We start from the raw sequence: 11,522 nt of genomic DNA, 5'->3' as shown, positions 1-11,522 counted from the left end.
TTTAACAGCTAAGTATCCGTTGAGCAAAGGAGGAGTTGGAGTTTTAAAGGCTGACCAAATGGTTGCCAGAAAGTGTTATTCAGAAAGTTTCAAGCAGTATGGGCATATGGGAAAGAAGGCAGTGAAAGAGGGGCATCGAGTATATGAGGTGACTGTAGATCAGACAGACATTAGTTTGGATCCTCGTGATGGATTCATTGAGCACAAGATGACATCAGAGGAGGAAACTAAGGCGATCCAGATTGGTGAGCGAAATTTGAAAGTTGGTGTCAATTTAACTACAAGTCAAGAGAACAGGTTGGTAAAGTTGTTATCTGAGAATATGGATTTATTTGCATGGAGTGCAAAGGATCTACCAGGAATCGATCCGAAATTTATCTGTCACAAATTGGCTTTAAATCCTGGGGCGAAACCTATTGTTCAATTCAAAAGAAAGATGGGCGAGGAAAAGGCAGAGGCAGTGAAGGTGGAAACCAACAAGTTACTGGAAGCTAGATTCATTAGGGAGGTTAAGTATCCGACATGGTTGGCGAATGTAGTAATGGTGAAGAAGGCTAATGGAAAGTGGCGCATGTGCACAGATTATACAGATTTGAACAAGCATTGTCCTAAGGATTCTTATCCTTTACCGAATATTAATAAGCTTGTGGATAGGGCGTCTGGATTCGGAATGCTTAGCCTCATGGATGCATATTCAGGGTATCATCAGATAAGAATGTATCAGCCAGACGAAGAGAAGACAGCTTTTATGACAAATCAGGCGAATTATTGTTATCAGACTATGCCGTTTGGGCTGAAGAATGCGGAAGCAACATACCAAAGGTTGATGGATAAGATGTTTGACAAGCAGGTGGGGCGGAACATGGAGATTTATGTAGATGACATGGTGGTCAAGTCAGAGGAAATGATGGCACACTGTTCTGATCTCGAAGAGGCGTTTGGCGAGCTAAGAAAGCATAACATGAGACTTAACCCAGAAAAATGTTCGTTTGGAATTCAAAGTGGAAAGTTTTTGGGCTTCATGATCACCAAGAGAGGAATTGAGGCGAATCCTGATAAGTGTAAGGCGATACTTGATATGCAGAGTCCAACCTCAGTTAAAGATGTGCAAAAATTAACAGGAAGGATAGCAGCTTTGTCCAGGTTTCTTCCGTGTTCTGGGGAAAAATCAGCACCATTCTTTCAATGTTTAAGGAAGAACAAAACTTTTCAGTGGACTGAAGAATGTGAAAGGGCGTTCAAAAGTTTGAAGGATCATTTGTCCAGCCCACCAATTTTAGCCAAACCAATTCCAGGTATTTCATTGTCAATGTTTATTTCCATATCTGATAATGCAGTTAGTTCAGTTTTGTTGCAAGAGAATAAAGATGATATGAGGATCATATATTTTGTGAGTCATGCTCTTCAAGGAGCCGAGGTTAGATACCAGAAAATTGAAAAGGCTGCATTAGCTTTAATTATATCCGCCAGGAAATTAAGACTTTATTTTCAAGGCTTTCCAATTGTGGTAAAAACTGACTTGCCACTTCGCCAAGTTTTACAAAAGTCTGATCTGGCTGGAAGAATGGTTTCCTAGGCTGTTGAGTTGTCAGAATTTGAAATCACTTTGACAGGAAAGGTCTGGTTAAAGCACAGGTATTTGTGGATTTTGTCAATGAAATGTCTTCCAGTGAGAAAACTATGGAAATTGGAGAATGGAGTTTGTCTGTGGATGGTTCATCCAATGTCAAGGGAAGTGGAGCCGGAATAATCCTAGAAGGACCAGGTGGCGTGACAGTCGAGCAGTCACTCAAGTTTGACTTCAAAGTAAGTAATAATCAGGCAGAGTACGAAGCTATAATTGCAGGTTTGAAGTTGGCGATCGAGATGGGGGTCAAGAGCATAATGATTAAGACAGATTCTCAAATAGTTTCCAGGCAAATTCAGGGTGAATATCAGGCGAGGGACGCACAGCTGGCTAAGTATTTACTGAAAGCTCAAGGATTGATAAAGCAGATAGGCACAGTGAAGGTCAATTATGTTCCGAGGGAAGAAAATACAAGGGCGGATATTGTGTCAAAGTTAGCAAGCACCAAGAAGCCGGGGAACAATAAGTCCGTCATCCAGGAGGTTTTAAACAGCCCAAGTATCGAAGAGGACGAGACAATGATGGTGTTGACTGTAGCAGATTCAGATTGGATTGGGCGCATCAAAAAGTGTTTGGAAGCAGAAGGCTCTGACGTGCTGACATTTTCTAAAGATCAAGTTCGCGAGGCAAGTCGTTACACATTGCTGGGCGATCAATTGTACAGAAGAGGGATTGGAGTGCCATTATTGAGATGTGTTTCTAAAGATGAGGTGGAAAGAATCATGTTTGAAGTTCATGAAGGTGTGTGTGCAAGTCATGTGGGAGGCAGATCTTTGGTGGCGAAAGTGCTCAGAGTAGGGTTCTATTGGCCAACTTTAAGAGGGGACTGTATGGAATATGTGAAAAAGTGTGAAAAATGTCAAATTTATGCAGATTTACATAGGGCGCCACCTGAAACTCTTAGTTCAATGAGTTCATCGTGGCCATTTGCAATGTGGGGAGTGGATATTCTGGGACCGTTTACTCCAGCAGGTTCTCGGATTAGATTTATTTTGGTTGCGGTAGACTACTTCACTAAGTGGATTGAGGCGGAATCAATGGCGAAGATAACAGCAGAAAAAGTCAGAAAGTTTTATTGGAGAAAATTGGTTTGCAGGTTTGGCGTGCCAGCAACTATCGTCTCAGACAATGGAACACAGTTTACTAACAGGAGTGTGAAGAATTTTTGTGCAGAAATGGGAATTGAAATGCGCTTCGCCTCAGTCGAGCACCCTCAGACAAATGGTCAAGTAGAGTCAGCGAATAAAGTCATTCTCAATGGAATTAGGAAGCGGCTAGGCGAAGCTAAAGGATTGTGGGCTGAAGAGTTGATCACGGTAATTTGGGCGTACAATACTACTCCACAATCAACTACTGGCGAATCACCTTTCAAGTTGACTTACGGGGTAGATGCTATGATCCCAGCAGAATTGCAAGATGTAACTTTCAGGGTGGCGACTTATAATGAAGACCAGAACGACATGAATAGATTGGTTGATCTCAATTTGGCAGAGAAAACGCAAGCAGAAGTTCGCCTGAGGCAAGCAATGGTAAAACAGAGGTCGGAAAGGCGATACAATTCCAGAGTGGTTCCGAGGCAAATGAAAGTGGGTGATTTGGTGCTGCGTAGAAAGGCAAAGGGACCTGATGATTCGAAGTTATCACCTAATTGGGAAGGACCTTACAGGATTCTGCGAGAGCTTGGTCAAGGGGCGTATCATTTGGAGGAATTATCTGGACGAAGGGTCCCAAGGGCTTGGAAGGCACAACATCTCCGTTACTATTACAGTTGAAGTGCAGGGTGATCGTCCAGTTTGCTTTGTGTTGTACAGTTTGGTTCAGTCTATTTGTGTCTGAGACTATGTTTCGTTGTTTCAGTTTGTGTGTGTTGAAGACTACGTTTGTTCTTTGTATCGTTTAAGACTATGTTTGTTGTGTAAGACTAAATTTGATGCACTCTTTTCTCTACCCCAGGCGGGAGAGTTTTTAACGAGGCATCAACTATTAATGAATAACAGGTATGCACTCTTTTCTCTACCCCAGGCGGGAGAGTTTTTAACGAGGCATAACCTTTTTAAAGTGATCAAGGGCGTATCATTTTATTTATTTCCTTTACCCATAGCGGAAACTTATCAGCTAAGGTCTATCAATTGGGCGACGTCAGACAATTGAGAAAAGAGTAAGTCTCTTAGAACAAGAGCATCCGACCACGAATTCATAAGCACAGCCTTAAATTGGATTTAAGCTTGTCCAAACTAAGCACAAGTCTCCACGCGAGCATACTAATGAAATCAAATATCGTGACTTTGATTTCCATGAATAACTATGTCAAAAATGAAAAATTTGACTAAGTTATGTACACAAAGGCCTTATGATTCCAAAGTAGTTGATTAAGTTTAAACTTTACAACATTTAAGAGATTCACTCAAGGGTATTTTACTATGTACGGTAAAATGTGACGGTAACGTGCTCAACTAAATGATGAAGGCGGATCGATTTTGGTGAAAGGTTAGTAAATGACATTTATGTTAAGTTATATTTTGAAGCTATATGATAACTTGGATAACTAAGTCAAGTTATGCTTATATTTTGAAGTTATATGATAACTTGGATAACTAAGTAAAGTTATGCTTATATTTTCAAGTTATATGATAACTTGGACGACTTAGTAAAGTTATGCTCAGTCATAGAATTAGTTATTGTGATAGTTGTTTGGGTGAATAAGGGATAGTGTTATTACAGAAGTTATGAAAATTTTAGGTTTTAGCCGAAGTAATTATGATATGTGTGGGTTTTTAGGCGAAACAATTATAATGTGAGGCACTCATGTAAATACTGAAAAGAAATTCATAACGATAAAGGAAAGTTTGTTACATAAAGCAAGGAACATAAAGTAATTTAAAGCAAAAGAGGCTCGTAGCCTTTTACATTGAAAGTTGAAAGAAAAGGGGTTAACAAACTAAAAGCCTAGATCATTCAGATAGTTTCGCCACCTCCTTCCTTGTTGTTGGCATTTCCTTCTTCATTTTCTTTGTTTCCTTCTTCCTCTTTTTCTTCTTCTTCTTCTTCTTCATCAACTCTTTCCTCATCCGCGTTATCCGGGCTGATCAATTTTCCGTCAACAATGCGAGCATAAGGGTCTGTTCCCGCCAAGTTGATCGCCAGGCCAGGATTAAGGAAAGTAACTTGAGTAATTGCTTTAGAAAAGCCAGCTTCAAACTGATCCAAAACAGAAATTTTCAAATCAGCGATTTCGGTTTTCATCTAGGAATTTTCTTCAAGCACTTGATTGTGCACAGTAGTCAATTGAGCGCAGTCAGCCTTAATTTTTTCATTTTCTTCATTCAATGCTTGGATGGAAGCATTGTTTTCGTCAGAAGTTTTCTTCATTTTCTCCAACTCTAAAGCCAAATCCGCGGCTTTCTTTTCATTAGCTTTGTTCGACTTGTCCAGCAACTTGAGTGTAGCCTTCATCTTTCCAATTTCTTTTTCCTTCTCTTCAACAAGCTTGGCTGAAGCGAGACCATCAAATCCGGCAGATTCAAGGTCAATCATCTTGGAGATAGCAGCAATCTCCAAGCCCTTTGTCATCATGGCTTGACAAGCTTCCTTTAAACCTAGTTTCCTCATCTTATCACGGTCCGCCTCGAACACCAGATTTGTTTCCACCAACGAGTTGAAGTCAATTTTGGAATCCCAAATTGAGGTCACATCATCCGAGGAATACTCCTCAAATTCTTTCAGCAAGTTTTTCCAGCAAAGGGGTGGTGTACTCGACGAACAACCTTTGTTCGCCACAGCGGATTCGCCCTTGCTCATGAACTTTTCCAGCGAGGTTTGGTTCGAAGCTTTGCTTTGGACAGAGGCAGGATCTTCATTCTTCTTTTTCTTTTTTGCGGGGCGGCCGGATTCAGTACCGGAGTGGCTGGTGGCATGTTCGACCGCAGATTTCCCGGAGTTTCTTTTCTCGCGCGCCGCCTGTTGTTCACGGCGGAATCGAAGGATGTCTTCCTCAGATAGGCGAGCCATTGTGCCTGCAAATAAGTGAAAAGAATTAGAACTTAAGAAAGATTTCTTGTACAATTTAAGAAAGGGGCGAAAAAGTTAAGATGCCTTACCAATGTATTTACCAACTGCATTCTTAGAGAGAGCAACCATAAAATCTTTAAGGTTCAAGCCTAGGCCAGATAGAAGTTGGCAATCTACTAGTTCCTCTGGGGTAAGAGCATCATCGGGAATTTTGATGACGCTCTCGTATTGGTTCGTCCAATAGAAGGGAAATTTTGGGCTTCCATCGGTAAAATAAAAAATGTCTTTGCAGGCATCAGACTCGCGAAGTTTAAAAAATTTACCTTTGAAATGTTTGTAATGGCTTTTGTACAAGGTAAATAATCCTAAACCCCTAGCGGTGGCAAGTGAGACATATTCGCCTCTCACATTTCGTCCACATGTTTCAAAAAAGTAAAAAAATTTGTTGCTGGTGGGTATAATGTGTAAGGTTTGACACAGAACTTCAAAAGCTTTTAAGTACGCCCAGGCGTTGCCATGGAGCTGAGTGGGGGCAACGTTTAAAAGGGTTAATACAGAGCAGGTAAAGTCAGAGAATGGCAGGTCGTATTTTAGATCGGAGAATAAACTTTCGAATAAATAGGTGAAGTTTCGCCCTTGACCATCTGTTTTCCCAAAACAACATGGTTCATCAGGGGCGCAAGGAATTATGTCCAGGTGGGCATCTAGGCCATCTTTCCTAAAATTATATTTGGTGACTAAATCAATGACAGCTTTTGGGGTACAAATTTTAGAAAATTGTTTTTTGATTTTACTGGAAACCCATAGAGAATCAACGGAAGATGGTGGCAGTAGCTTCTTTACGAGTACGTTTGGTAGCCATTTTTAAAGGTTCCTGAAAGGAAAAGTTCCAAAGTATGAGATGAAGAGGGAAATTAGGTTTGAATTTCTGGGTAGAAATGTGGAACATTGAATTTCTGGGTGGAAATGTAGCACATTGTTGTTAGGTTTCTGGGTTTAGTAGGATAAGATGTTCATAAGAGGCTAAAAGTTCAAATGCAAAATTAGAAACGCAGACATTAGAGAAGGAAAGAGGGTGAAGTTTACCTGTGAAAGATGGAAGCTTGGACGATTTCTGGGAATGTTGATGATGAATGCAGAGAGAAGCGTTGAATGTTGAGCAAACTCGGTGGGAAAATAGAAAAGTTCTACTGGTTTGAGTGATTAAAGAGAATGATGTGAGTAAGAAATGTGAAAGTGAGAGTGTGAAGAAAAGGGGAAAGTTTTGGACTTTATATAGAAGGGTAAGAAAAGATGAAAAGGTGGGTTGAAAGGGTGAATTAATGCCGGCATTAAATGCTAAGTGGACGCGTCGTTTCATGCATGCCCTTAAAGGACAGAGTTGACGATTGGGTTCAGAGGACACGTTGGTCCAAGATTTGATTTTAAAGGGATGTGATTTGTGGTGAAGTTCAATTGAAGGGACAATTTAGTCCAGTAGTTGTGACGTTTCAAAGATGGATATGACTCTTTGCATGCGAATTTAATTGTTTAATCATATTTATGTTTGCTTTGATGATGAGGCTAGTGGGTTCTGAGGACGCATAGTAACATTATGGCTCAAGTTCTCAAATGTTTGTGGATATTTTGTTGATGTAATTATAGCAGGTAAAAGCAATGATGGCTCTTGCCACAGTAAAGGCATAGGAAGTGACAGGTAAAGGGATTTGACCAGCTGATTCAACACGCAAGGAAAGGATATACAAGAAGAGTTAGACTGATGTGATTATTGTTATCTGTTTTTATCCAAATAAATAAATGTTATGATTTATACGCCCACTTTAGTTACTTTATAAAGGCTGTGGGCTGATTAAAGACACTTTCATCTTATTCTAAGTCTTAGTGTCTTGTGGGCTTGTGGTCTAACATGGGCGTACCAAGCCACTTGGGCTGATCATTTTGTATACTTAATGGGTCGGGCAACCCATGGTTCGTTCGGACCAAAACCCAAGCTATAAATAACAGGCACCGCCCAAGCGGCAGGGGACCTATCATTTCACGCAATTTATTAATTTTCATTTACTTCGCTTGCTCTCAGTTTGTTTAGCCCAAGTCTAAGGTTCCATACCGGAACAGTATGCTTGTTAAAAAAAATTCTGCCCGTTTTCTAATTGGCTTTTCTTCTTTGTTTCCCCATTATGGGTGAGTTGCTTCTTCTGTATATCACCCTTCATGTCTCCCTAATTAGTACCTTGTTTCTTAGCAAGCTTCTTCCTCTAGTTCTTCCCAAAGGCGAACTCATTCCCAATAATGACCCATCGTGCATTTAAATTGAAGGCCAGGCCTCGCAAAATAATTTTACTAATCCATATCTTTTTTTAAAGACATATCCATTTAGTCAATTCATAACAAATTCCATTCATATCCATCCACATAAAGAGTAAAAATAAAATTGATTGTCATTCATCTAATTTATTGTACATCCAAAATTCATCCATTTAAAATTAAAATTCACTGGATTAACATATTCAAACTTTACATATTGCAACTTAAAATCCTACTGGATCACAAAAATGGATTATAAATGAAATTTGTATGACTTATAAACCCTAAATATGACTCGATATAAACACTAAACCTGACTTGGTGCTGACCCGTCCGACGCAGACCTAAACCATAATCTAACTCGACAATGACCTAAACCCTAAATCTGGCTGACATCGACCTAATCCCTAAATCTTACCCGACACCGTCCTAATCACTAAATCCGACCATAAACCCTACCAGAAGTCGACTTAAACCCAAAATTTGACCCGATAAAAACCTAAACCCTAAATCCAGACATAAACTAGACCCGACGCCAACCTAAACCCTGAATCTGACCTGAAGATGACCTAAACCTTAATTTTGACTAACGTTAACCTAATCCCTAAATTCGACCCGATGTTGTCCTAATCCCTAAATCCGACCATAAACCCTACCAATGTCAACTTAAACTCTAAATCTGATCTGATACAAATCTAGACCCTAAATCCAACCATAAACCAGACCCAATGCCGACCTCAACCATAAATCCGACGTAGACCAAAACCATAAATCCGACCTATCACTGACCTAAACCCTACTTCGACCCATGCTAACCTAAACCCTAAATCCAACCCAACGTCGATCAAACCCTAAATCCAACCCGCAATAACCAAAACCCAATTTTTTTACTTAATACCGACCTTAACCCTAAATCTCATCGACGCTAACCTACCCCAAATTTGACACGACACCTACCTAAACCCTATATCTGACCTAGGTCGACTCGCCCGACTTAATGCTAACCTAAACCATAAATTCGACACGGCGCTGGCTTAAACCCTAAATATGACCCGATGGTATACCCTAAATCCCACCCAACCACGACCTAAATCCTAAATCATACCCACGCTTAGTTAAATCCTAAATCTGACCTGACACCGACTTAAGATATGAATTTCCTAACTCGTCCAGACCTAAATCTAAAATATGACTCGATGCAAGTCTCTTAACTCAACATTGAGTTTTGGACCTAAACTCTAAATCTAACATGACGCCGGATTAAGAGTTTTAGTTGCGTCGAGTCACATTTAGGATTTAGGTCGGAGCTAAGTCGAATTTTGGGTTTAGGCCGGTGTCGGGTAATATTTAGAGTTAAGATCGACATCGGGTTAGATTTAGGGTTTAGGCTTGCGTCAAGTCAAATTTCAAATTTGTGATTCACATCAGCGTAAGGTAGGGTTTAGGTCGGCATCACATTAGATTTTGGGTTAAGGCGAGAGGACTTAAGGTTTAGCTCGGGGTCGGGTGCAATATAGGGTGTATGTTTGCATCGTGTCAAATTTAGGGTTTAGGTCAACGTTTGTAAGACCTTGAAATTATTGAATAAGTTATTACGAAATAAGTATATTGTTATAATAATATATGAATTGGTTGATCTTTGTTTGTTGTCTGTTTTCCGTAAATGGATTTCTGTTGATTGATTTACTGTTGTCATGATTATGAGCAATGCGTGTATAGCATGTAGACATAGGACAAAACCACTTTGTTATTGTTGATGTTGTTGTTGCTGTCGGAAAACAACATAAGTTTTGTTTCTGTAGTTAGTCGTTAGTAAACGACAGAAATGCATAATATTTAGAAATAGACTTAGGTTAATTATTTAATTAATCTTATGAGTCATAAAAAATAAAAATAAATTTAAATAATAGGGATAAATTTCTTGGTTTTCGAAATTAATGACTATGAGAGAGAAAAGTGAGTTAAAAGCCAAATTTGGAGTTATTTAAGGGCTTTTTCATAAAAATTGATTAAACCTTCTAAAAATTGAAAAGGTGATACAAAATTTAAATAAAATTAAGATTAGGTATTAGGTGACTAAAAAATAATTATTTTATTAAAAAAAATTCTTAAATAATTCGTAATTGTTTAATTTAATGATATTTAGGTAATTTAAAGACTATATCATTAGCATATCTTAGAAAAATTTGAAATTTGGGTTAGTAAAAATATTAGATAATATCTGAAGATAACCAAAATTATTTTGGAGCGTAAAATTGGTTAAATTCGGAATTTTTTATTTTTAGTGATTAATTTATCAATTAAAACTTGTTTTGACTTAAAACTTAAGTAAAATAAACAAGTGGGCTGATGTAGTGGTTCAGCACTTCATCCTTTAAGCAAGTGGTTGGGGGTTCGAATCCCAACTCTTGCGAATAGAAAAAGCTCATTGGTCAGCCCCTACCGCTTAGTGCGCTGACCGTGGGGCGAGGGATTAGTCTCACGGCTGTCGGCTGTGGGGATACCTTGGTCAAGACAAAAAAAAAACTTAAGCAAAATAGGAGATAATGATTTGAAAATTTTTATGAGACTTCTAGAAGGTGAGGGAAACATGGGAGAATGAATGTCAACTTTTAGGGTTAAGGGAATTTATTTTCGGAATTTACCCTTTTATTTTAATTAATTTCATCAAATTAAGGTTTAGTAGTCCCCGTAGGATAGCTCAAATGGTTGGAGCTGATGGACATATGGGTTGGGTAGGGGGAGATCCAGGGCTCGATTCCTGGCGGGTGCAATTTAACTTTCTGATGTACCAAAAAAAATAAAAAAATAAGGTTTAGTAGCTTAAAGGGCAAGCAAGCTAGGTTAACTTGGTTCTAGAACTTTGGAGAAGTTTCTAGAGAAGTGATATAACCTTAGAAAACTGAATGGAAGTCAGTTTTAACTAGTGTTTATTTAATTAATTAAATAGGGAATATTCTAAAGATAAGTTGTTGAGTTCTATCTAGTAATTCAAAGGAAATGGGGAAGAAAATGAACCAAGACTAGGGTTTAGGGAAAGGCCAGGGGAGTTAAAAACAGGAGGAAAAAAAAACCACCCTCATATGATGGGCAGGTTGAGCATTTCAAGGGGGATGGGTTGGTGAGCCTCTCCTATAAATATAACCTCAGTTAGAAGGCTAAAATCACACACCGTCCCTTACTAAAAAAAACTACAGAGACTCATCAATCTCAAGTGCTCTCTCTCCTTATTGTGGCTGAAACCCCCTCCATCCCTTGGTAGTTAATATCACTTCTTTCATTCTCCAATTCTTCAAAGTCTTTCGTCTTATGCGCTATAACTAAGGAGGTAAGAGTAGTTTCTTTCTTAGTGCGTGAGTCTGCCTGATTTTTATTTTCTTGCATGATACGTGAAGTGAAGGTGTTTAAGGCGTTAAATTGATTGAATAATTGTCTGGGTTGTTGTTGTTTTCTCTATATTGATAACAAGCATTCTTTTGTTGAATCATTGTTGGGCGAAATATTGATTAAATGTTGTTGTTGGAAAATTAATGGAATTAACCTTGTTGTTGGTTGTTGTTTGATTAAGGGGATGAACCTTAAT

Source organism: Lotus japonicus, chromosome 3 (genome assembly GCF_012489685.1).
Source record: "Lotus japonicus ecotype B-129 chromosome 3, LjGifu_v1.2".
Lineage (NCBI taxonomy): Eukaryota > Viridiplantae > Streptophyta > Magnoliopsida > Fabales > Fabaceae > Lotus > Lotus japonicus.
This window is presented reverse-complemented; position numbering follows the sequence as displayed.